The following is a 27,233-nucleotide window of genomic DNA, read 5'->3' as shown; positions in this document are numbered from 1 at the left end:
TCACTTTAAAGATGACACGGGTCACGTGCCTTGATCAAATGAAGCAGCCGTTTCAGAGGCAACAAGCTCTTGAGTTCCTTGCACATGGTCGCAATAATTCTGGTAGTGCTACAGTCTCCAACCATGGATTTCCCTAGTGCAACTGTAGCATGATACATTCATGGTTTGCAGTCAAGTGGATGCTGTGGATTTCTGGAGGGCAGAATAATTGGCACTCAACTGAATCACAACACAAGCATGTCAATATTCCATAGGCCACAAATAAACAGAACACAAGATTTGGGTCCTCGTGATCCATAACAGCAGCCAATGTGCCTTTCAGATGGGCATTTCTATAATGATGTGACACTGGGTGAAAACAATGGACAGTGTCCAATAATAGGTGTAGAAGACCTCTGATGTTTGGTGAGTTTGAAGATAAACCTGCATTAGTTACCTGAACATCTACAGAAAGCTAAAAAAAAATACTACAAATATCATATTCTGATAAAATGTGTTTTGTTTTGTTTTTTTATGGTAATTGATTGGAATGAAATCACACATTCAGCTTTTAAAGTATGTTAGCATGTTTATCATAAAGAAGCTACTGCAATTTCCAAGCTACTAGTACAACTATTGCTGCTTTAGCTATATCTAAAGAACTGACGTTGACATATGATAAGGATCCAGTAGATGTCACTGCTTGTGCCCCGTTACAGTGTTAACCTTTCTTAAATGTATTTCTTCTCAGTCTGATTTATACATTGTCAGCACATCAGTTTTGCACCGGTAACAAAATGTCAAAACATATTGAACAAAACTCTGACGAAGCAAGGTCATCTTTTATCACCCATATTACCAGAGATCATTCCTGCAGGAAAAAAAGAGCTCTGCTGTAACACCTGTGCAGACGGAGTTAGTAAGCAGCTATAAATATCCACCGCAGGTAGCAAACAATGACTCGAGAAACATACAAGAGTAATTTCCTCACCTTCGATTATCATGGGTGGTAAAATACAGTAGAACATATTGGTTTGGCCTCATTATTAAAAATGTTAAACGATAGAAGAATGCATCACAGCATGACCCAAAGTCATCAGTAACACAACTGCATCCATCCCTCCTCTTTGCTGCCAAGGGCCATAAGTTGGATCCCTGCAGTCCACAAATTTGCACTTTTTCTTTTCTTTACACTAAAGAAAAGTCATTAAATATTCACAGGAATCTGAAGTTGTTATCCTAAGTGGCAAGGCACCTTTCCAATCATTAAAGTTTATGGGCTTATTTCCTGTAAATTGCTTCATGTACCGATGTTACCTTCCAGGGCCTTAAAATTACGATCTAACTTCATTTCCAACATGCCATATGAAATCAGTTTAAGTGCAACGCTAATTGTAAGAACTCTGGCTTTATGATTTCGTCTGGTAAGATAGTTATCTTCTCTCAGACTTTCCACCCAGTTGCACAGGCTTTTGCTTCAGTTGATGCTAAAAGTTATTTATGGAAGCGTGTACTAACAGAAGAACAAACACATTAACACCCAGTTTAAAGAAAGCACAGGATTACACAGTGAGACAGTGAAACTGAAGAAAACTAAATATCTGCTGCATTACCCATCCATCCATTTTCTTCTTATCCAATTCAGGGTAGCAGGGGGGCTGGAGTCTCTCTACTGCATAATTCCAGAGTAAATAAAGATAAAATGAGCATTAAATTTCTTGAACTTGACAGAATAATTTTCTAGCGATGTTTTTTTGTGCATTTTCAGTGAGAAGAATCTATTGTGTGCTAGCAGAAGTTTAATCTATCCATTAGTCCATCCATTTCCTACTATTTATCAGGGTCTGGTTCACACTGGCAGACTAAAACAGCAAAGCACCCCACAGCAACAAATGGCATTCAGTGACCTTGCTGCTCTTCACCAAGTAGAATGTGTCAGAAACATACAGCCTTTGAGCCAACCAAGGGGCATCCTAGTTAAATGTCTGTACCACCTTAACTAACCCCTTTCGGGGCGCCTTTTATGAATGAGTGAACTCCTTAACCCATCTCTAAGGCTGAGCCCAGACACCCTTCAGAGGCAGCTTGATTCTGTCTTTCTTTGTGTATGACTTTGTGGCCTATGTGAGGGTAATTAGGTAGGTCAACCAGTCAATTCACAGCTTTGCCTTTATTCTCAGCTCTCTCTTTTTACCAAAACAGACCAGTCACTGTAGACATTGCGCCAGTCTTTCCAATCACCTGTCCAGTGCTGCTTTGCAATCCCAGCACACGCCCCAGCACAAACTGGAGGTTACTGTACATTGAGGTGAGCATGGCGACACCAACCCCAAAAAGTAAAGACTTGATCCTGAGAGCACTGAACTGGAAACCTTCAGCCCCTTGGATACGCCTAAACCTACTGATGGCAATGCAAACCAAGCTTTTGCTACATTTGGGATGGTGGTGGGTGGTGGTTGGTAGTGGCTGGGTGGGGGAAGGGGATAAGACTGATGCGTTCATATGTCCTCTCTTTGCATTCATTACATATGACCGTGTCAATCACATGTTAACTAACTGTGTAACCTCCCACACACGGAGAGATAGGAACTGCAGTTCTAATACCAAGAAATATGTCCGTTTATGTACATGGTAAGAGTCCATCAACAGCTTACAACAACAACATGTTTGTTTCTTTGCAGCTCATCTGACGACTGAGCTGGCTCCTCACCTCCTGCTGTCTCTCTGAGGGGAGGAATGGAGAGGAATTATCGTCTCTCACGGCACTGAGTAATTGGTTTTATTTATTATATTTAGTGATACATATTCATCTGCTAGATGATTTACTTTTTACTTATGGTAATGCAAAGCGCTGTATGAAAAAATCTGGAAGCTGTTCGAGTGATTATTAGATTTATATCTCACAAGTTGATTTAGAACAGATGTTCTACTGCAGGCAATGCAGTAACGACCAATGACAAACCTGTTAGGGTACATCAATACCAAATTATGCAAAAAAGGCTTTAAACTTATTAGACCAGAAATGTCCTCCTGAGAGAAATGACAGTGTTAAAGGAATTACTCAAGAATTGACTCTTCGCTTGCAAAGAGCAAAGAAAGTCCACAAAGGTAAGTGACTGGGATGGGCACAAAACACAACTGTTTCCTTTTTGTTTCACTCTCTCTAAACGTTAAGTAGGTGCTTACAAATGTAACCTGTGATGGTCCGACCTGTCCTCCAGTGCTGACCTCTCACTTTTTATCTATTCCTTCTGTGTGTTTGCATATGTGCTGGGCCTTGTTTGTTCCACAGACCTCGGCATTGTTCTGTTCCTGCACATCTCTCACCTGGCACACATTGGCAATAACTCATCAAATACAAAAAAAGCTCTGGTCCTTCTTCCCGATTATTCCTAAATTGTTTTGCCAATTTATGTGGAAGAATTACTCAGGCTTTCACATGTTGTCCTTGTCTTTTTTCACCAGATTTGCCCTTTTTGGTCCTCTATTCTGGATTGGGTTAGTTTGATATTTTGGGATATACACATTTTTCTTTTCAATTCAATTCAGTTCAACTGTATTTATATAGCGCCAAATCACAACAGTCGCCTCAAGGCGCTTTATATTGTAACGTAGAGCCTACAATAATACATTCAGAGAATTGCTATCATTCTGGTAAATGCAGAGCTATGGCCAGCAGTTAACTTGTGTAATGATGGAGTGCAAGGAGAAAAGGCAATGGCTTAGTTTTTGTTTTTTTGTTTTTTGACTTTATCAGTCACTGCCTCTTCTTTGTAACTGTTACGACCCCTGGTTGGAAGAAGGGAGTAACGCAACAACCACAATAATTTGATAGAATCCTCTTAAGTAAATCTCTTAACATCTTTCATCCAGGGTTTGGAGACTGTTTTCTAATAGAGTCTAATACATTGTGGCAAGATGTTAGAGAACTATTGGATATTAAGAAGTTCTGATGAATCTTCCCCATTTTCCCCCCTTAACCCTTGGATGCACAACCTACCAGTACCTACACTCTTCCACGAGTGGGGTCAAAAATGACCCCAAATAGAAACAATGCATTTTGCTATAAACTCGGTTGTTATTCTTCAAAATCTTTAAAACGAAGAGTTGTAATATTTTCATATTTGAGGTAATCCTCATAAAACATGATTGTGACATGAGGCCCTTTGCATTTTTATTTATTTTTTTCATTAATTTTAAGAAATTGCAGTTTTTGTATCCTTGTATCACTTTTGTATGCTTGCTCTGCATATACTGCAGAAGCTGGGTCTTCCTTCTGAAAGGCACAAGTTGTTCATCCACTGTAACACAATCACTGAGGATGAATTTCTGCCTGCAGTTCACCAGGAACAGGCCCCATATGTAGCAGAAAGCTGCCATGTGGTTTGTTTTCAGTCATGAAAGTGCAAGAAACAGCGAATATCTTTAAATCTTTGAATTGACATAGTGGCCTTGAACAATGGGTTATGCAGAGGACTCCCAAAAAACACACCGACTGGTACATCCCAGTTCTTCTCACTTTCTGCAAGAATGGTCAATCAAATGAAGGCCAGGAGCTTATGTTTGATTACATTTTTCCACTCTTTTCCCCTGTCTGTGGCTACTCTTCATGCCTCCATGTTTGTGCATGTCAGCACCTCTTCTATTATATTATCAGACATGAACATCTTCCATGCATCTATTGGGGAGACAGTACTAGACCCAGGTGCAAGCCCTGGCCAACTAATTCAGAATATTGTGGCTAGAGCAGTAAGAGGGGCTCATTCTGTTAGACTCAATATCCATTTCCTGGCCTCATAGCAGCCATGTTACTTTAAATATTAAAAAAAAAATCAGAAAGGACAATGTTTGAAATGCACAGGAAACTATAAACAGGGGTGTACATAAATAGTCCACAGGTGCACATTTGCTGTCAAAATAAAAGACACGTACCAGATAAGAAGTTGGGACGCTCGTTTGTGTACATTAGATGTTCTGGAGGAGGACAGACATTTGTTCAGAATTCTTAAAGATGTCGAAGAAGCAAGCTCCGTATACAATTACTTTGGTGTTCCTCCACCACAAAAGAGGCACGTATTCTCTGAATTTCCGGGAATACTTTTATTTTGACAGCGAATGCGCACCTGCGGACCACTTATGTGCAGCCCTGACTATAAATGATGCATGTTACTGTGTAAAAATTAATTCTTGATCCATCAGAAGTGTAAGTTGGACAGTCAGAGTTGATAAGAATGAAAGTTCCATAGAAGATTCCATAGGAACTGCTTGGGGTCATTTTTGACCCCACTTGTGGAAGAGTGGGGTAGTGATACAAAAACTGCAATTTTTATAAATTAATGAAAAAATAAATAAAAATGCAAATGGCCTCATGTTACAAACATATTTTATGAGGAATACCTGGAATATGAATAAATTACAACTTTGGATTTTAAAGATTTTGAAGAAAAACAACCCATGGGGTCATTTTTGACCCCACATGTGCATCTAAGGGTTAAGAGTGTTTTTAAGTATCTATTTGAATTACTGAAAACAACAGTTTGCTTCAACTGTACATTATAAATTACCCTTACATTCTGATATTCTGGGCTATCTTTGTTTTAATAAATTATTCTCCCAGATCTAGCCAGAAAGGGTACAAAGAAAATTATTTTTCTGACACACATTAACCTATTAAGACTTCTGTCCCAAAGAAGTCTACTTTACCTTTAAAATCTAGGGTGAGGTCAGGGTTATGGGTTGCCACCCATGATGGCTTATACCCCAAAGGGTTAAATCTTTATGATGATATGATGCAGTAGGTGAAAATCATAATGGTGTGAGGGACACTGCCTATCACGAAGTTAATGTAACACTTCAAAAACAAGGCTTGGGGTAGTGCCTTTTTCTCATAGATGAGGAGTAACAGATGAAGGACCACGTGAATGGGTAGCCTTTGTGCAGAGTACAACATTAGTACTGGAGCAGAATGGAATGGATGCACATCAGCCATTAGGTTTTATTCTCCTCTCATTTGTGCCCAAGCTGATCACCTCCAACCACCAGCTCATCCTCAGGGTACTATAGTTGACTCATAAGGATGACGAGTTAGCAGATGTATTGGTGTCCAGAAGAATCGATCAGGTTAACTGCATGAAGATGGAACATGTTACCAAGTGCTAAATGGTAAATTAACCACAAACTCAAATTTATGTCGGTTTAAGTAGCCGGAGGTAATTAACATGTAGGTGATTCGCACAAATGAGGGTCATTCAGGCCTTATCGTGTTAGACACAAAGACAAGTCTGTGATTTAATTTCTGATCACTTCCTCTGATATAAGCTGTGTTTGCTGTGGGACGTAAACACAGCTTCAAACATAAAACACATCGTCTCCCACCTGAGGCATAAACCGCAATCATTATCAGGCACTGCTCTCTGACAAGGACACTGTTTGAGTTCAACCCCGTCACGGACAACATGGAGCCTGTCTGATTATGATTAGGAAAGCAATCAGAGGTAATTGCAGTTCTGTCAAACTATTCATGCTGCACATCTCTCTTGGTCATGACTTGCAGGTAGAAAATTAATCTGAAAACCTAAACCATTTGTCTTCGTGACCATGTCAAGATTTAAATATGCTGCGCGTTAACATTCAGATAAGGCTACTGTGACAGAATCATGACAGAAATTTGGATTTTATGTCATTTCTCCCATTAAAAGGATCACAATGACAGCAGATGTAAAACAAATCATTACCACCAATTTTCAGAGGCCTAAGTGCAACAGTACACATTAAGAATTACAACTATAAGGATATATATATATATATATATATATATATATATATATATATATAAGTCTGGAATTCAGTAAGTAAAAACTGTGTACGGTTGGCTTGAGTTTATCACGGCATTTTACAGTTTGCTAAAATACATTTTTTTTTAAAAAGGGTGAAACATACTTTTCATCTCAATAATTTCTCATCATCTACCAACAGTATCAACAAAGTAAAACTGTCGGTGAATTGTCCAACAACTCCTGAGTGCTATTCCCAAAAAAGTACACTTTACATGGAGCTTGTTGTATTGGAAACAAAGGTTGTGTGGTTGGAAAATGTGTGAAGTTATTTGGATGAGCAGGTCTCAAACTCTGATTCAAAGCTGTTTTATGTAATGAATACATAACAACAGGTTTCAGTGGGCAGTGACACTGTGTTTGCAACAGTTCTTCTTTACGTCACATTGACTGACGCGCTTTCAGTCTTACTACAAACTCAGTCCCTCTTATTTGCCTCGATTAAACATCATATAAAATGCCACAGTGTGCCATATCTGCAAAAGTCTAACTCTGCGACACTGACAGTCTTTGCCATTGAGCAGTGTGGCTCAATAGGCTGCAACCACCTTAACATAGTTGCATTTAAAATCCACAATTGCCAGGACTCAAGGTTTTACAGGAGAATAATGTAGTCTAAAAGAAAATGATTAATGGTACTTGCTTCACCAGCCAGTAGTTTTCTTCTTATGGCTGCTTGGTGTATGTCTCAATTGTGCTTTCACCTAATCTCACTGGTCTTGTGCTGCCAAAACAGCAAGTGTTGCTTTACTTACAGTAATTGTAGTTCATTCCCTCTCAATTTCCCCTGCTCTGTCTATGAGAGTGCAAGTATGTGCATGTTTGTTAGAAAGTGATTCAAATATAAAATACAGTGAGGTTTGGGTAAATGCAGCTTATAGTAATTAGCACCCTCAGAGTAGAAGGCGATATAGTCCTTTTACCAAGTTAGCATCGCAGTGTATTATGAGTGATAATTATTAGAAGTGACCAATTCCTGATGCATTCACATGTAACTTGAATTTTAACCCTCTGAAAAAACGTTAATAGATTTTAAAGCATGACCATTAGGGCAATACCCTTATTGAGAACAGGGTTTAAAAGAAAAGAAATTCGATATTGTGATGGCATGTGATTAGGGTTAAGGTCATTACTGATGATGGCATCCACTTCAGAGGGTTAATATTCTAAAGGGCTCGAAGACGCCTTCTGGCTTGTCTTTTAACTAGTACAAGCCTGGATAGGTTCCAGCCCCACACAGGTTAGGAAGCGAAGTAAAATATGTAGATGGATGTGACTTTAATTAAAACCAGGATTACAGTGACATACTTTTTTCACAGGGTAGCAGAATTATTACTTGGAGATAATTTATCTAAATTTCAGGAGCGGGGCCATACCTCCGTATATGCGAGAGGAGTATCTGTACAGATGGTCTGTTCACCACAGTTTACTTTGCACAAAAGTGTATTTGCTGAGCTTCTCATAGAAACTAAAGAACCTTGCTTTCAGTCTGTGCCACTTAAAAGATGCACAGGTAGATGCCCATATGGGTGATGGTTCCCAAGATCAAACATGACTACAATCTACAGCTACACTCTACTGAATACAGCTGCGAGGCTAAATACTGTCAGCATGCAAGCATGAGATAAGAGAAGAGAAGATAGAGCTTTATCGTCACTGTTACAAGAACAATGAAAGGCAGTTTGGCATCTCTCCACTAGCAGAATGCAGATTTTTATATTAAAATTACTTTAAATTTAAAGATAAAAGATACACAGATGTATACAGTTGTATACAAGTTATATATGCTATAAGGTGCAATACAAGGAGCAAGTGATCAGTGCATGCTCACATGCTTACAACGTTAACATGCCAGTGTTTTAGTATTTATATCTTACCACAGCCATCTTTGTCTTTAGTTTGTGTTAGCATGCTAATATTTGCTAAGTAGTGCTAGACACAGAGTTTGTAGTTATGTGGTTAAAAGCAACAAATCAATGGAGATCAGGTCATATTTCAACCTGATGATGGCACTAGAGGAAAAGATTACAAAAGTTTATTTATTTTATACTGAGGCTACATGATTTTCTGTAAAGCCTAACTTATATATGTATATGTATATATATATATATATATATATATATATATATATATATATATATATATATATATATATATATATATATATACTCTGAGATATTTAAATCAGGGTCAAAGTGCCAGAACATTTATCAGCATCAGGCAAAATGCAGAGTACTTCCTGGACTGGTCACCATAACAGCACCACATATCACAGAGGAGCACCCACCTCTATGATTGGCAGTTTTGAACAAACAACCTTGTTTCTGTGAGGTAATATGTTTCCTAGATATTAAAAAGTGTTGTGGTTTTCAGAAAATACATTCAAGGGGACAACTCTTTTTTTTAAAAAACAGCATCTTCTTCAATAACAAATAACAATGCAAATAGGCAAACTAAGTACAAAGGAATATGCTGAGACAAAATTTCAAAACAAAGGTAAGTTTAAAAATAGGTTAGGGAACAAAAGGGGTTTGTCAAAGAACAGAGTACTGTAAAGAAAAAAACTAAATAACTGGCCAAGAGCATGTGGAAACAACCAGTATGTGCTGTAGAAGAGCAGGTATGAGAAAAAAAATACTATGCTGTAAGTATGTTCATATTGCTCTCATATGACAGAATAGCCTGAACGTCATCTAACAAACATTTTTAAACCTGGTCAAAAAAAGTCTCTTACATTTAAATGTTCTAATGGTTGATTTCATGTGTATGGGCTCAAATTCTGGTCATAAATATTTTGTACTTGTAAATTAGTTTTATATGTGTAAAAAGAATTTGTGTGTGTGTGTAAAAAAGATTTATGTGTGGACTTAGCCAAAAAATAGGTGTGAAACTCTGCACTCAACTTTCAAGTTACAAGTACGAATTTTGATCCTATTTTTCTCCCTTTCATCTGATTGGCCAATGTCATGTCAATCACAAATTTAACTATCCAATCAGAGAACAGATGGGTTTGGCTATTGGAGGGGTGCTTTATGGAGCTTCAGGTTTACACTGATCCTGATTTACAAGTACAAAACTGATTTACAAGTACAAAATATTTATGACCACAATTTGAGCCCATACATGTGCCACAGAAGATATGTCAGGGCAGAGGTCAAAACAAACGGCATACATGTTCAAATCATTTATTCTTGTTAAGAATAAGAAACTTTATTAAACACTTTGTCAGCACTCTCCACAGTTGGTGTTCAGAAATTTGGTACACAAGCAACACATTTAGTTAGATCAATTGAACTAGAAGAAAGGGTAATAGATAATTTACTCCTTTCTTGGAACTCAAGCTCTATTTGATGCATTCTTGCAGTTTGGTCCACTTCATTGTTTCTGATCTAAAGTTGGAACTGGAACCTACTGGTTGTGAGCCTTTTTCTATCAGAGATTATGTTAACTCTCAAACACCAGTAAGGTACTTTACTGTAACTGGTGAGCATCAAATTGTTGATACTGCAGGTATGTACCAAATATAAAGCGATCAACCTAAGACACAGCAGGGCACACACCATCATCACTCACAGAACAAGGTGTTTCAATAGTTTCTTCTGAACCAGAGTTGGACTGATGGCAAAGCAAAAACCACTGAACAATGTGCAATAATAACTCCACACTACCTCACTTTGCTTGTCACATAAATGACAAGTGAGAAATGTGCATATCCTAACTGTGCAAAATCTGCAATATTAGACTCGTGTGTGTATAGTGCCACCCCTCTTGTAAAGGGGGGAAATTTATAATTAACAATTTGTATTAGCATTGTATTGTCTTGTTTATTGTTGTTGATGACTGAGAGAGCTCTCCAAAAGTATTCCGATGTGCCTTAACTGCTGGTTTTATGCACAAATGGCAAACACAGATCCTTGAATGATAAAGTATGTGGCAGATAATGCTTGATTGACGAGGTCAAAACTAAACTGTATCTACGGCCTAAACTCACTGCTCTAATCTGACATGTATCTTTCCACGAATGTAACTGCTTGTCAACACAGACTTCAGTTCAATTTTCAATTTAATTATATTTATACAGCACCTAATCACAACAACAGTCGCCTCAAGGTGCTTTATATCGTAAGGTAGACCCTACAATAATACATACAGAGAAAAACCCAACAATCACATGAGTCCCTATGAGCAAGCACTTGGCGACAGTGGGAAGGAAAAACTCCCTTTTAACAGGAAGAAACCTCCAGCAGAACCAGGCTGAGGAAGGGGCCACCTCTGATGGGTGGCAGTACCCAGCATGCATTGAGTAATACTGAGTTTATAATGGGGATGTCATTGTACCAGTCCCACTACAAGATAACATGGAGCTAGCATTAACTACAGTGAGTAGCTAACTAGTTAATATAGAAGTAACATTACCTATTAGCTGCATGTAACACGTAGTTACAGCTTTGATATTTTACTGTAAAGTTTTTCTCTCTTTAGACTGACTATATTTTTAAATGGATACATAAAACCAGGTACTTACTGAGTAAACTGAGATAATGTAAAAATATCCAGTGATTTATCAATATGGTTGACATTACCTCTACATTCGGGTGGTTATTTTTCCTTTTAAAAGGAAAAAGGATGATGACAAGATTATTTAAGTTTAAATTTTTGTCAAAACAATTCCAAGTGATTTTCCAACCTATTTCTAACTATATTAGTTTTCTTTATACGCATAAATTATTTGTATTTCCAAAGGAGTCCATTTAGACTGGAAAAAGAACTGTTGATCGAAGCAGGAGATGGATACACAAAGTTATCACAGCATTTAAAAGACCCAGGAACAACTGCCAAGACACAAGAGAGCGACAAAGTTGGGAATTGTGGTCTCAAAGAGGACAATCACTAGAACTCTGCACAGGAATGACTGAGGTTTCAGACCAAGAAAAAAACTCCACTTCTGCAAAAGAACCACCTTCGAACCAGACTGAAGTATGTAAAGATGACCTGAAGAAAGACTATTTATACTGGATGAACATCCTTTGGTCTGATGAGATGAAACTGCATCTCTTTAAAGAGATGCTGCTATTGTTTAAACAAAGTAGGGAGACGCGAACAACCCACAGAACAATGTCCACAGAGTGAAACCCACTGGTGAGAGTATTATGCTGTGGGGATGCTTGTGTTCCAGACCCAATGCTTGAGTCTGGAACTGGGAATATTGTCCAGGTAGAAGGAATCATGAAGAAAGAAGGATGTTTGAAGATTGTGAAAGAAAACTTCAAGCAGTCAGCAGCAAAACTGTGACTTTGTCCCCCAGCACAACAACGACCCAAAACATACATGCTCGAAGAATGACCTCCAGAAGAAAAGGGGAGCATTAATGACAGGCCTACACAAAGCCCTGACTTGAATCCGACTAAAATTTGTAGGATAAACGGAAGACCAAGGTTCATGCCAAAAGATCATCAAATCCTGACGAGTTCGGGAGATTTTCCAGCAAACGACTGCAGGCTGTTATCTATCAAAAGGGATTCACAACTAGGGCTGGGTATCGTCACTGATTTCTAGAATCGATTCAATTCCGATTCACAGGGTCCCGAATCGATTCGATCCACGATTCGATTTAATTCGATTCGATTCGATTTAATTCGATTCGATTCACTTTGATTTGAATCTGGGAAATTTTGACAGTCAGAAATATTATAATTCAGATCAGTACATTTACATATTTTTGTATCTATAAAAAGGAAGCTGACACACCAAGACTTTATCAAAGGTGTGAGCATCACAGCAGAGGCCTTTGTGTCAAAGTAGCTGAGGATAAAACGCAGAAAAACATGAAGGTGATTTTCCTGTTCTGGGATTTTATAAAAATTTTCTGCAGTAGATCAAAAACGAAAGAAAACCATTAATCAACACATGAACATTACCTCTGAAGTTACAGCGGTTTTATTAGAGACAAGGCTGAGCGTTTTGCATTTTGCATAATTTTAAAAAGTTTAAATTTGTTCGGTATTGAACGGCAGAAATTAGGTTTTATTTTCGGAAGTATATAAAACGAGCGCTGTAAACAACGGTAGACTTGTGCGTAACAAGCAAGCGAATAATGCAGAAAACAGTACAGAGAGAGAGAGAGGGAGAGAGAGGGAGAGAGAGCGCGCAAGAGAGCGAGCATGCGAGAGAGAGCTGGGCATCGTGGTCGAAGCAAAACAATAAAAGTCAGAGTGAATTCATGACGTTGTTTATGTGAAGCGTAGTTTGGATCTTCTTTTGCTGCTGGTTCGGTCAATATTGTTTGGAGAGACATCAAACTAACAGCTTTAGAATCAGCGCATAAAGGGCGTGAACACAAAGCGCGGACCGCCGACAGATCAGAATCAGCGCGCTGTCGGCTTTCAGCCCCAACTGTGAGAAAGGCGACATCTCACTGATTCTGATCCACGGTTGGGCTGTGTGTTTAAGTCTTTGTGCAGAATCCATGTTCCTGCTCTCATTTACTGTTTTAGCTGTTTGGTGGTTGTTGAAATTTTGTGAGACTTCACCAGAGATTCTGGCATTTCGGGCAAAATAAATTTATATTAAAAAATCGATTCAGGATTTTAATGAATCGATTTTACGTTATCCAAGCCAGAATCGATTTTAATCGATAAATCGATTATAAAAACCCACCCCTATTCACAACTGACTATTAGCTGATAATTCTGACCTAGTTTTTCTTTTTTTGAAATAATGTTTCTGGGTGTAAATTAAAATAATGTAAGCATCCAAGATACAATTGGGACATTTGGAAAAGCTGTATTAAAAATCTCTTGCTTTGTTCAACAGAACTTGGAAACTGTTGTTTTAAATTGTTTTTTAATTGCGATTTTTACAGGGTGGCTGTAGAAATCAGTTTCTAACTAACATTTCTATGTTGGACCATCTGTATGTATAACCAATGCATATTTCTCTTCGTAGCCAATGAACAAGTACAGTTTTAATTCTTGACAGAATTTCAGTTTTTAGTTGAGTTTATCTGATAAAAAGGCTTGAGAACTTTTGAAAGGTTCACTAAGAAATGCTGTTACATTCATTCAGTGGAATATTTCACTGCTTTGGCTGCTCGCATTAAACTTTTCCCTCTACTAGATAAATTGTCTTTATGAGCCGGCTGAAAAACAGCAGGGCCTTTGATTAAACATTGTAACTCAGCAGACAAAGTGAAATGGCTCGTTGAGAACAATGTGAAGAAAGAAAAACAAGCCTGAAACACTGATTTGCACTCAATCACTTCGGATGTTTAGAATCAGAACTGTAACAAGGATAAGCAGGGCTACAATCTGCAGAAATTTATGAAGATGGAACAACAGGGAGGAGGCGTGTTTGTTTGTGTGTGGGAACCGTGTTTAAAGTCTCCTAGCTGAGCTGTGACGTACTGGCTGGGTAGAATCGGCCTCCTGGCAGCAGCCTGCCTGCCTGCCTTGGTGGTGTGAAACAGCAATACAACAAAAAGCCCCTCAGTGGATGATAAACAGTCTGGCTAGTAAGCATTGTGCAAATCAACAGTGAAATCGGTCAACATACTGTGTGAAAATTTTGTGTGGATTGGATGTCTTGCTTGGAAGAGGAAACATTTCTGATTTGTATTATCTGATTTAGTCTGACTAGTGAATGAATTTGACAAAGTGAACAAAAGCATTTTAGCCTTCATTAGAATAAGTTTCATTCATTTTAACATCAGAATAGTTACACATATAGACAACAAACCTGCTGCAGACTGTTAACAGCATGTAATGCTACTCTGTCAGTCTGTCACATCAACAATTATCAGACACATCGGTCAAGACAGAAATAGATTTCCTTTCATTTTTTCTCTTTAATAGCGCCAACAATTTCACACATTCAAATGACTTAACAACTGTTGTGTGCCATGAACTTTGGTAGACACATCCATGTCATAATACACCCAATGCCATTTTTCAAATGTTTGACTCATACTCATCTGACTGGACAAACAAAGCCCAAGTTGGGCAGTTTTATGTAGGTTTAAAGATTTTGCGAACCACAATAAGAGGGTGAGGGGCATCAGATGCTTGTCCTTTGGTGGCCCATTCATTTCATGGGATTTGGCAATTGCCGGGTCACTGTATTGCATAAGCTTCTAACCCTCTGAAGCCTGAATCGTTATATATGGCACCCTTAGGCTAAGCCCATATTTTGGAGAAAACAAGGCATGCCAGTTAGGAGCACTACTTTACTTTGTACCCTGATTGCCTACAGTTGGGTAAGCATTTCCAAAAAAACAAAAATGATAAATTCTGATTGCCTAACATTAGAGTTAGGGTCATCACTGATGATGACTTAAACCTCAGAGGCTTATAATGCCTCATGTTTGCTTGTAATTGATACTTGCAAGCTTTAAATACCTTTATATCTTTTTTTTAATGTTGTGTGCACAATTATTAGATCTTAGTGTAGACAAAATGCATGTGACATATAGCTCAATATTGTGCCTGATGGTGGCTTGGGAGTCAGCTGATGGGAAATGGTGCTAACTCTCTACTAAGTCACGATACACAGGGGAAACAGGTCTTACGTTTCAGAATGGACTGCAAACAACTTTCATAGCAAAAGAGGCTCTAGTCAGTTGTCTTGTTTAGAGAACACTATAGTGGGGCTGTGAGTCTGAAGTCAGGGGCGTTCCAGAACAAGCGGCGGGCACGTCATATAAAAAATGTAAAGGTAGATATTTTAACTGTGATTTCCAGAGAGCAGAAGAGACTGCTGGGGGTAATATGGGCAACATTGTTGCCACTTAGAGTGGAGACCTGGAGTGGGCCTTCTAATGTCAAGTTGTTTAGTTCGTTTTTTTATGTCCAAAAACTTTGTTCCTCCCTGGAATAATTTAAAGTTTGGTGAGACACGGAATCATTTTCACATCAAATCTTGGCTGAAACCATTAAATGAAATAGGAGGTCTTTTGGTCACTGGGGGGCAGGATTCAATGAAATGTTCTTTCTCGCCACAGTATAAACACGTCCCAGTCACAGTTCTTCTGCTACTTTCCTCCAGAGATAGGTGAGACCTTAGAATTGCATCGGTTCAGCACCTAATTCATCATACTCGCTCTCTTTCCATGTCCAGTGAAAGTGGAAGCTATCCACAATGAAGCCTCACAGGAACTATAAGCTTAAGTGAGGCAGTCCTTATGAATGTGGTTGTCCATCCCAATACCCATAGAATCAAGTGAGTGAAGGTAATCAGGCAATACTTGAGCAGCTAATTCACTCCTCGTGTAATTATTTAATCAATGAGAAAAACCCCAATGGGAAGCTTTGTCCTACTACTGTCCTCAGCCAAAATCCAAACAAATCAATGGAGTAACCCTCCACACTTCTTCCTGTCACAGACTAAATATTCTGGGAGCAGCAGCATCTGAACTTCAACATTTATCAAATACACATTGAAATTTAATAATGAACTCAGGCAGTAAGAAATGCTAATGAAGCTCTTGCTTATACTAAGTCCATTTGAGTGTTCTGCCGCTTAATATATGAATAATAAATAATGTCTTGTAGAGGCGAGATGACAGAGGACTCACTCATGTTCTCCCAGCAGAGCTCCATGAAAGGTAATGGCTCTCTGGATTGGGTACATGTCCGTCGAGTCCATAATAACCAGATTGATCTCTCATGGACTTGACCTGAACTCACACTCAGCACAGAAGCATCAAAGTTGAACGGGTTTAATGCAGACAGCAGAATGTTTGACTCAGACAATAACAACAGAGGGGAGCAGGTGGGAGGGCTGGCTGGGTTTTAGCTGAAGCTTGATCCATAGGAAGTCCAAAGGTACGCACGCGCACACACTTCACAATGACAGTGGGTTTGTCATTGTGAAGCTTCAAATATGGAGCCGAACTCCACCCTACAGTAGACTCAGTGGTCTGGTAACAACTGAAAAATCTCGTCAGCCTTAAGAAGGCAGCAGGTGATGACTGCTTGCAAAACCAGTGAGTTAATCAGCAAACTATTTTCAGGTATGCTCGCCAGGAGGGCTGAAAGGCACAGAGGTGCACCCAACTCTGAAACCAAGTAACAGAGTAAAAATTACTCACACTGACTGGAGAAAGAGGGAGCACAAGCAGGATCGACAGACAGAAAAGGTCAGCACAGGTGGATGATAACTGACTTTGGTAGCTCCTATTATCATCTGTAGCTCAGGAGGTGGAGTAGGTCATCCACGAATCAGAGGGTTGGTGGTTTGATTCCTGGCTGTATGCCAGAGTATTATTGGGAAAACAGCAAAGTCCCAAGTTGCTCTCTGATGTGAATATCAGAGTGTGACTGTTTGGTCAAAACCACTTAGGTGTAGAAAAACATGCTTGTGACTGGGTGAATGAGGCATGTTGTATAAAAGCGCTTTGAGTGATTTACCAGTTACAACCCTCACACATGGTTATAAGCTTTGTGTGGTTTGGGCTCACCATTCATGGGGGCTTCACACTAGAACCCCTGATCCTTTGCAAGAGCCAGTTCAGGTGATTCAGATGTCTGATAAGGATGCCCCTCCACCTCCAGATCCCAAAGTAGATCCAGAATACTCTGGGGGGATTATTTTCCATGTACTAGACCCTGACATAACATTTATTGTCAAATGCCACCTTTCTGACTTTCTCATCAGCCTACTGCAGTGTGCTGGTGGTGTTAAACTAAAATAGAAATGGTAGTAAACATTATACAGACCCTATGACTACTACGCGCTGCCATTATGAGCATGTTATCATGCCCACATACAATATAGCTGCTTTTGATTGTTATAAACTTCAAAAGCATAAAGGCTGTCACACTGTACTTATAGTAGATTATAGTATCTTGATTACAAGGCATATGAAATACCTAAAAGCAGCAATGCAACATTCCTTTTCTCAGATTTTACTCAGAACTCTTTTCCTTGAGTGGTGCTTCTTATAAAATGCTACTTACAACTGTAATCTATTAAACGTCGCACAGCACTTTAAAAAAAAGTAATCTATTACTTTATCTGTTCAAAGTAGGGCTGTCAACGTTAATGCGTTAAAGTGGATTAATCCATCATCACGATTAATTCGATTAAAATCGCATTGATTTGTCCCTGAAATGTCTCTGTCAGCGCATCTCGGGCAGTTTGTCCAAAGCTTGTCCATTCTGCGCTTCAGATTTGTTAAATGCGTTAAAAATTTTAATCATGATGAGGCGTTAACGTTGACAGCCCTAGTTCAAACTAATTTTTTAATTCTACTCATTACTTGTAGTATTATCCAGCAACACACATATCTGTACTACAGTTTAATCCAGGGAATTCCCAGAAAGACCAGTCAAGACCTTTTCCCAATTCCTAGAAAATGTAATGATAGGAAACAGGAAAAAACCCAACTTGGGTGCAACACATTCCAAAAATGTCTATTAATGAATACAAATCCTTGTGGCTAATTAGTAGAAATATTCTCCAACTTCCTAGAATAATCTTGAGGAACTATGTTTGTATGGTAATGCTTCATTCAGCGCATCAGGCTGCCTGCATCATTACTGCAGTTAGCCTCATACAGGTAGCTAGGACAGGTTACAGGTAGCTAGGACAGGTTACAGGTAGCTAGGACAGATTACAGGTAGCTAGGGCAGGTTACAGGTAGCTAGGACAGGTTACAGGTAGCTAGGACAGATTACAGGTAGCTAGGGCAGGTTACAGGTAGCTAGGACAGGTTACAGGTAGCTAGCAGCCTATTTTGTCAATCAAGCTAAACACAATGTCTGTTACCAGCTTTGGCTTGCAGCACGGAGGACGGTGGTGCAAAATGCAGATTGTGTGACCAGGTAAGAAGATCTTCAGGAGTGTCAACAAGCAGACTGTGTGATATTTAGAGTCAACATTTCTGATAAAAGGGCCATAGCAAAGTGTGGCGGGGCGTGGCCTGCGGTGCCGTGCAGTGAAGGCGGATGCATCTGCACGGCATCTGCAATCACGCCCTGTCGACTTAAATATTGTAATGGGTGCTGTGTTTGTGGTGGTTGCGATAATGTTGAGCGGGCAGCAGGAGAGCTGCAGCTCTGTGAGCATTGTGAACAGCAACCGTGTGAGTCAATAAAGTATGCTGAACTTGCACCCGGGTCTGCCGTGGTCATTTACACAAAGGCTATAATTTATTGCTTTGTTATTACAGTAGATTGAATACTTTGTGTTCACAGCCTCACACCAGCAGAGAGGCTGCATGCTGGATGTGAAAGTAGCTTATATTTTACTAATACTATTGAACATAAATTTTGGGTTTTTTGGCCTTAATCATGACCCGAATAATTGACATGTCATGTTGTGAACACATGTCTAGATACTTCTCCTTGTTGTATTTAGTGCTGCTTTAAAAGCCGAAGGCTTACCGGAAGTTTTTATTAGAAAGAAGCATGTTTATTTGCTGGTATTCCTACAAAAACTGGCTTCAGTTCCTGGAATTAAAACGGGCTGATTTCAGGAAAAATATTAAACACTTCTTCTTTTGTCTGCTCCTTTTTCATCTCAAAGCTGCTCAAACTGTGTTGTCCCTCTGAAATATTAATTTCTAATCTTGTTTATCCTGCTCACTCCCAATGAAAACCTTAAAATGTTCAACTCTGCCACCACCAGCTCCTCCTCTTTCTTTTGTCAGTGCAATCATCTCCAAACTATACATCATAGCAGGTCTCGCTACCATCATGTAAAGCTTCCCTTTCACAAATCACCCCTGACACTCCTCTCCACCCACTCTACCCTGCCTGCACTCGCTTCGTCACCTCTCTTGTGGAGTGTACATTGATTCGGGTGGTTCATCCCATGTATTTAAAGTCATCTTACCTCCAATACCTCTGCTGTTTGCAGCTTTACTGGTACACCTGTCTCCCACACATTCACGCAGATGTATTCTGGCTTGCTTCTACTGAGTTTTGTCCCTTTTCTCTCCAGAGCCTAGCTGCACCTGTCCGGGCTCTCTTTTCACCTGTGATCTCTCACTACAGCTCACAGTGTCATCTGCAAACGTCAAAGTCCACAGAGACGTCATGAGTCATCCTATCCATCACCACTGCAAACATGAAGTGTATCAGAGCTGATCTCTGATGTAATCCCACCCCCACCTTTGACTAATGTGTCACTTCTACTTCAGCAACTCGTTCCCATATCTTCATGTTGTGGCTCATCAGCTCTATCTCTGTAGTTACTCAGCTCTACACATCAACCTTGCTGTTGGAAATTGGTATAATACACTTTTTCGCCTTTTTCAGGCATCCTGTCACTCCCCAAGATTATTCAATTTTTATTTATATAGCGCCAAATCACAACAAAAGTCGCCTCAAGGTGCTTCATAGATACAGAGAAAAACCCAACAATCATATGACCCCCTATGAGCAGCACTTTGGCGACAGTGGGAAGGAAAAACTCCCTTGATTATGTTGATTATGTTAAACAATCTGGTTAAAAAGGATATCTCCTACCTGTACTAGTATGTCATCTGAACCAACCCTTTCCACTCTAAATCCTCTTCATAGCTTCTCTCACTTCCTCCTTACAAATCGTCTGCACTTCCACTAACTATCCTCCATCCATCCTCCTCTCACTCTCATTTTCTAAATTCATTCTCATTCTACTTCTTCCATCTTCTCAACACACTGTCTTCACTAGTTAGTACAGAGGTTCCCAAAGGGGGCGGGGACACATGCTTGGACACTGCTAGCATAATGGGCAGCTTTTTGACAGGGCTCCCACATAAACGCAAAGCAGGAGATGAAGCATCGCTGAATATGTTTCCAAACCAAAGACTAGAAAATATGATGAAGCATATCTTTCCTTTGGCTTCACCTGGACAAGTGCGAAGGTGGGTCTCTGCAACAGAAATTGTTTTCCCTGCGTCGGGAGCAGCGCTGGGCTCTCAAAATAGCAGACAAACAGTATCCCACATTCTTTATTTTTAGTTCACAAACACTTGTTGTAATGACTAACTACTCCTGACATTTTGGAGATGTTTGCTCTTTATACAGTAAAGTTACAGCGGGATACAAATAACATCAGGCTGATCCTGCCATAATTTGTCCCCCCTGTCCAAACCATGTACAAACAGTATCCCACAGTTGTTTATGTTTTTAAACCAATTTTTGAAAAATGCATTGATAGCAATGTTGAATATTATTACACAAGAAAAAAACAACTACACGTAAAATAATTACACCATGCGCACAGCGTGACGTGAAAAAAGACGTTGCGTGACGAACTCCGTATTACTCGTCCACACGTAAACGCCGTTTAAAATCACTGAAAAACTACGTTTTTGCCTTTACATGTGGACAAAAGACCCAAATGCATAGAAACAGCAGCGTTTTCAAAAATACCCGTGTAGGTGTGGACGTAGCGTAAAAGAATTAGTAGTTTATTTCATTGCTACCTGTAATTTATTGCAGTTTACTTTTATTTGTTTAATTGTTTATGAAATCTTTGAGGTGTGAAATAAACCGCAATGGAGTTTGAATATAAAATATGGGTGTGTGTGGCTGGAGGATGTGTTTGTGCGGGGGATTTCTTGTAAAACAAAGTGGGGCCTAACAAAAGAAGTTTGGGAACCACTGAGTTAGTACATCAATGTCTTCTTTCTTATGTCCAGAGAATAAAACAAGAAAAAATATTAGTCATCAGTATTAACAAACCCTAATAGGACTGATTAGGTTATACCACAAGGTTGATACCAAACTCACATACAGCACTTCACTAAAAAGGTGATTCTTCTACCAAATATATGACACTGATACCATCCATCCCTCCATCTTCTTCCGCTTTATCCGAGGCCGGATCGCGGGGGCAGAAGCCTAAGCAGAGAAGCCCAGACCTCCCTCTCCCCAGCCACCTCCTCCAGCTTATCCGAGGGAACACCAAGGCGTTCCCAGGCCAGCCGAGAGATATAATCTCACCACCGTGTCCTGGGTCTGCCCTGGGGCCTCCTCCAGGTGGGACATGCCCAGAACACCTCACCCAGGAGGCGCCCAGGAGGCATCCTTGTCAGATGCCCGAACCACCTCAGCTGGCTCCTTTCGATGTGGAGCAGCAGCGGCTCTACTCTAAGCCCCTCCCAGATGGCTGAACTTCTCACCCTATCTCTAAGGGAGAGGCCAGCCACCCTTCGGAGGAAGCTCATTTCCGCAATCTCGTTCTTTCGGTCACTACCCACAGCTCGTGGCCATAGGTGAGGGAAGGGACGTAAATTCATCTCTGCTACACTTGATGCAAACTTACTCTGACCATGAGCACCACAGCCACTCTGCACCAGTCCAACACAGTGCTTTGCATTTGAATAACACAAAGTTAGTATAGCTTGGTTTGGTTTGCAGGATGTTTGCTTTGTACGTTGTTACTTCCCACCTCTGATTAGGGGTGGGTTTTTATAATCGATTTATCGATTAAAATCGATTCTGGCTTGGATAACGTAAAATCGATTCATTAAAATCCTGAATCGATTTTTTAATATAAATTTATTTTGCCCGAAATGCCAGAATCTCTGGTGAAATCTCACAAAATTTCAACAACCACCAAACAGCTAAGACAGTAAATGAGAGCAGGAACACGGATTCTGCACAAAGACTTAAACACACAGCCCAACCGCGGATCAGAATCAGTGAGATGTTGCCTTTCTCACAGTTGGGGCTGAAAGCCGACAGCGCGCTGATTCTGATCTGTCGGCGGTCCGCGCTTTGTGTTCACGCCCTTTATGCGCTGATTCTAAAGCTGTTAGTTTGATGTCTCTCCAAACAATATTGACCGAACCAGCAGCAAAAAAGGATCCAAACTAGGCTTCACATAAACAACGTCATGAATTCACTCTGACTTTTGTTGTTTTGCTTCGACCACGATGCCCAGCTCTCTCTCGCATGCTCGCTCTCTTGCGCGCTCTCTCTCCCTCTCTCTCTCTGTACTGTTTTCTGCATTATTCGCTTGCTTGTTACGCACAAGTCTACCGTTGTTTACAGCGCTCGTTTTATATACTTCCGAAAATAAAACCTAATTTCTGCCGTTCAATACCGAACAAATTTAAACTTTTTAAAATTATGCAAAACGCTCAGCCTTGTCTCTAATAAAACCGCTGTAACTTCAGAGGTAATGTTCATGTGTTGATTAATGGTTTTCTTTCGTTTTTGATGTACTGCATCCTCAGTACATCAAAAGATCCTCAGCTACTTTGACACAAAGGCCTCTGCTGTGATGTTCACACCTTTGATAAAGTCTTGGTGTGTCAGCTTCCTTTTTATAGATACAAAAATATGTAAATGTACTGATCTGAATTATAATATTTCTGACTGTCAAAATTTCCCAGATTCAAATCAAAGTGAATCGAATCGAATTAAATCGAATCGAATCGAATTAAATCGAATCGTGGATCAAATCGATTCGGGACCCTGTGAATCGGAATTGAATCGATTCTAGAAATCAGTGACGATACCCAGCCCTACCTCTGATCAGTGACAAGTTGGTGCTGTGTTCACACTGATGGATTGTTGTTTCTGGTCTGAGCAGTTTTCATTCTTTATCCTTCATGGAATTAATCAGAAGTCATTTTAATTCTTGAAAGGTTTTAGGTCACCATACATTTTCTCTTTCCACATAAACTCAGTTTAAATGTCAGTATTGGTTGATTAGTAACTGCTATGTTGTTACTGCATTTAGAACAGTAATGCAGGATGGTGACGATTTTACACATATTATATTGCTGTGGAGCACCTGCCACTGACTGTAACTAAAAGTGCAGCCAAACATTTTTAGTTCTCGGTAATGAAAATATTTCCATTTTTACTCACGCGATTCAAAAAAACCCAAAAAACTTTTTGACTTTCACTCCATCCCCTTGTATCTGTGCTCATAAGACACAGCCATTAACAAGAATGTTACATGTGTGTTAAGGAGCTGGAGCACTTTTGTCACCATGCATGTGTCTGTGGGATGATGATTGATGATGAGCACAGTGATAAAAGTAGTAATCACCCTGCCAGGGAACTGAAGGCACAGTGGCTGCTGTTTCTAAAAAGTGGTGCGTTTTCGTGTGTGTGGGTTCGCAAACAGATGACATTTGTGTGTATGTCTCATCAACACCCCCTCGCCCAACTGTCTGTCCATCAAGATGTTCCGTGGCACAAGTTTGTGCATGTGTGTGTATGGCCTTTGGATGGGCGCTTGTCGCCTGCTACTACAGTGTAGTGAGTGCGTGCGCGGCTTGCGTAAATGAGCTACCGAGCATGTGTGACATCTTAAATTAGACAACGTTCCTGGCCGCAAAACCATTCAACCCTGCCAAACACAACGCGGACAGCACCATTCATGTGTGGCAGACTATGATGATGAGACGCACACAGTCTCTGTCTCTCTCTCTCACACACGCACACAAGCGGACATGGTGACTCATACATCTTAATTAGAAGCTAAGCAGCATCGTGTTAGTATTAGCGAGGAGAGGCGAGCCTGTCACTGGAGGCAAATGAGAAGGGCCACGGTTATATGCACAGTCACATTAATGCATATGAAGTAAATGCATGGCCTAAAGTCCAATTAGTTTACTACCTGTGCAGTTGGCAGATTGTGTATGTGTGTGTCTATCTAGGACAACACACATACAGTATTGTACATAAATACCAGGTACACACACACTAGTATAAACTTTTGGAAAAAAATAAAATAGCAGTAGCAACGAAGGGTAAAAGAAAAAGCTGGCTGCTGTTAGTGTATGTTTGTGTGTGAGCGTGGCCTCGACTTTGTAAAGCCAGCGCTCCTAACACGATCTGAAAACCCTACCAAGACCCTGTTGTTTGGCTTGATAGTGTCACCGGTCAGTGGCATTTGTCAGAGTTCAGGAAACACACAAATGCGTGTACATCCACGCTCACACACACACACACACACACACACACACACAGACAGTGGCATTTGGCCAGAGTCGTGTTGTGGTTTCTGGGAGCAGTGGCGGCGATGGTAGGGGAGTTCACTGACGTTCCATGTTGCCACGGGGACGAACTGACCTTAAACAGCTCGTAGTGAGGGACATACGGGGGAGTTTCCAGTGACTGATCAGCTCACCTTAACATCAAATACACCACATAAACACACAAACGCACACGTGCACACACACGATCATATACCACATTGTTGAGTGAGGTATAATACCCAACAGCCCCGTTATCTATCACACCTCATTAAAGCTGTCTTCTGTTCTCATATCCTCTTTGCTTATTCACCATCTGACTCCATTCAGATTTATTCAAACTTGACTCTGTCATAGTTTTTATTCCTCATTTTATCCTTCTACATTCCCCAACTCCTCCTTGTCTCTGCTTCAGGTTTGGTTTGGCCGTGTTGACATCCATCAGGTGTCCAGTTAACTGGTTTAGGCCAAGGTCTAGGTTCATTTTGACATCTACCCCTTTAATTAATTGACACAACCAAATTGATATCTCATAGTAAAAAAATAGTTATTATCTTCTGCTTATTGAAAATATGCTTTTTTAGTATCCAGGTAAAACCTGACCCTATACCTAAGTTATAGGGTTTTTTCCCAGTAACCTGTTGGGTGCTAAGGTGTTAAAAGCAGTGCCCAATAAAAAAGTGAAATACTTGTTGAACAATTTAATTGTTCAGTCGTGGGGAAAAAGTTCATCACATCATCAAACGGATAAAAATAGACTCTCTGTTTCCAGGTTAGGCACTAATGAGTAGAAACGACTGGTGGAACTTGTGTTATTTGAACCTCTGACATCTGCGGTTGTGTTCTCTTTGCTTTCATGGTGTCATCCTGCTGAGATCTAAAGGAGTCGCTAAGACATCCAGGAAAAAATGTTCTGAGTACCTGTGAGTTTGGCAAAAGATTTAAAATGGTCATAAATTATTTATGATAATTCCATCTACTGTCAAGGAAATCATCTCTTTTGTTTTTTTGTTTTTTTGAAAAAATACTCAAAAGTTAATTCTTTTTTTACCAGAGTTGAGGCTTTCTCACAACTTTCAGGATTCTGGTTGAGAGAAAATTTTTAATTTCAACCCCTATAATCCCACACATGGGAAATGTTGTAGTCCTCTGCATTTAACCAGTTCACTCAAAGAAGCAGTGGGGAGCTACCCCTGTCCAAAATACAGGTTCCACCGAGATTTGAACTCAGACTGCTGGATTCAGAGTCCAGAGTGCTAACCATTACACCATGGAACCACCACTTTTGGTCTTGGCGTAGGGATAGAACTGTGTATCGCTATTTTATTGACTACATTTGTAAACCAAGCATCCAGGATAGCTCATCTTTTTATTTGGCATTAAGTTTTAGAAAAGAAAAAAAAATGTGGACTTGAGAAAAAAGAAAGTCCATGGTCTTGCTCAGATTTGCTCTTATAGATCTATTGACTTTCATGCTTCTTATCCCTTCCCTATTTGTTTCCTGTCTTTCTTCTCTCTCCCCAACGGGTTGTAGCAGATGGCCCCGCCCCTCCCTGAGGCTGGTTCTGCCGGAGGTTTCTTCCTGTTAAAAGGGAGTTTTTCCTTCTCACTGTCGCCCAAGTGTGCGTTTTTCCTCTGTATGTATTATTATAGGGTCTACCTTACAATGTAAAGCACCTTGAGGGGACTGTTGTTGTGATGTATAAATAATTTTAAAGATTAAGATCCTCGATTGTCTTTAAGAATATGAACTGACTGCACTTTGACTAGCACATCTCCACCTTTACATAATCCCATCTATATATTGAGAACAAATATTCTTTAAAATAGATAATTCTGAAAATAGATAATTCTGGTGATAAATAACCTAATAAAGTAGGCGTTTGACAGAGTTGTCCTTAAGTGTAAGTTTATCCATTTTTTGTTCAGAGCTGTATAAAAGCTAACTAAAACGAAACTCCACAGATGTTATTTTTACCACATGCTCAAGACTGAAGCCTGACACTGTGCACAACTTGAAAGTAGACGGGAGAGTGATAGACTGCTGAGCTGGAGTTCGATACCATCTAAAAAGTGCATGCAAAGAGAGCTTTTCAGATTTTTGTCAGCAGCACTTCAACTTGATTTTTACGTGGACCTCCTACCTAGCATGAATGCACAGCCACTAGTTTTTCAAATGCAGTGTGGTTCAATCAGCTTTTACAGCCTGTGATTTGTCAATAGCTTTATGGTTGCTTTTTGTTTGTTTGTTTTTTCATGGGTGACTTTACCTGGACCTTTTTCTTTTAGAAGTACAGTACTTTTAGAGAAAAACAAAGGTTTCTTTTGAGACTGTCGTTTTTTTTTCAACACTATTCATTTCTAACACCAAAATGTAGACCTTTTATTCAGGGGGCACACATACAAAACATGCTTTGATTTATTTAAGTATATGATAGATCCGTTATTTTTCAGTTCGGTTTGTTTGGTGAACAACTTAACTTACCCTCTATGGCCTC

At 39.8% G+C, this 27,233-nt stretch overlaps 1 long non-coding RNA gene and 1 other non-coding gene across 2 annotated transcripts in view; both read right to left on the bottom strand.

The window, feature by feature from the left end:
- LOC146519166 (uncharacterized) overlaps positions 1-27,233 on the bottom strand; it is a 246,573-nt gene that overhangs the window by 202,739 nt on the left and 16,601 nt on the right. The gene's annotated exons all lie outside the window — the stretch shown is intronic.
- trnaq-cug (transfer RNA glutamine (anticodon CUG)) lies at positions 25,942-26,013 on the bottom strand. Its single transcript has one exon. It is a non-coding gene; the product is annotated as a tRNA-Gln (tRNA).

Source organism: Neolamprologus multifasciatus, chromosome 5 (assembly GCF_963576455.1).
Source record: "Neolamprologus multifasciatus chromosome 5, fNeoMul1.2, whole genome shotgun sequence".
NCBI classification, from domain to species: domain Eukaryota; kingdom Metazoa; phylum Chordata; class Actinopteri; order Cichliformes; family Cichlidae; genus Neolamprologus; species Neolamprologus multifasciatus.
Note: the sequence above shows the minus strand (reverse complement) of the source record. Positions and strands in the feature narration are given on the sequence as shown.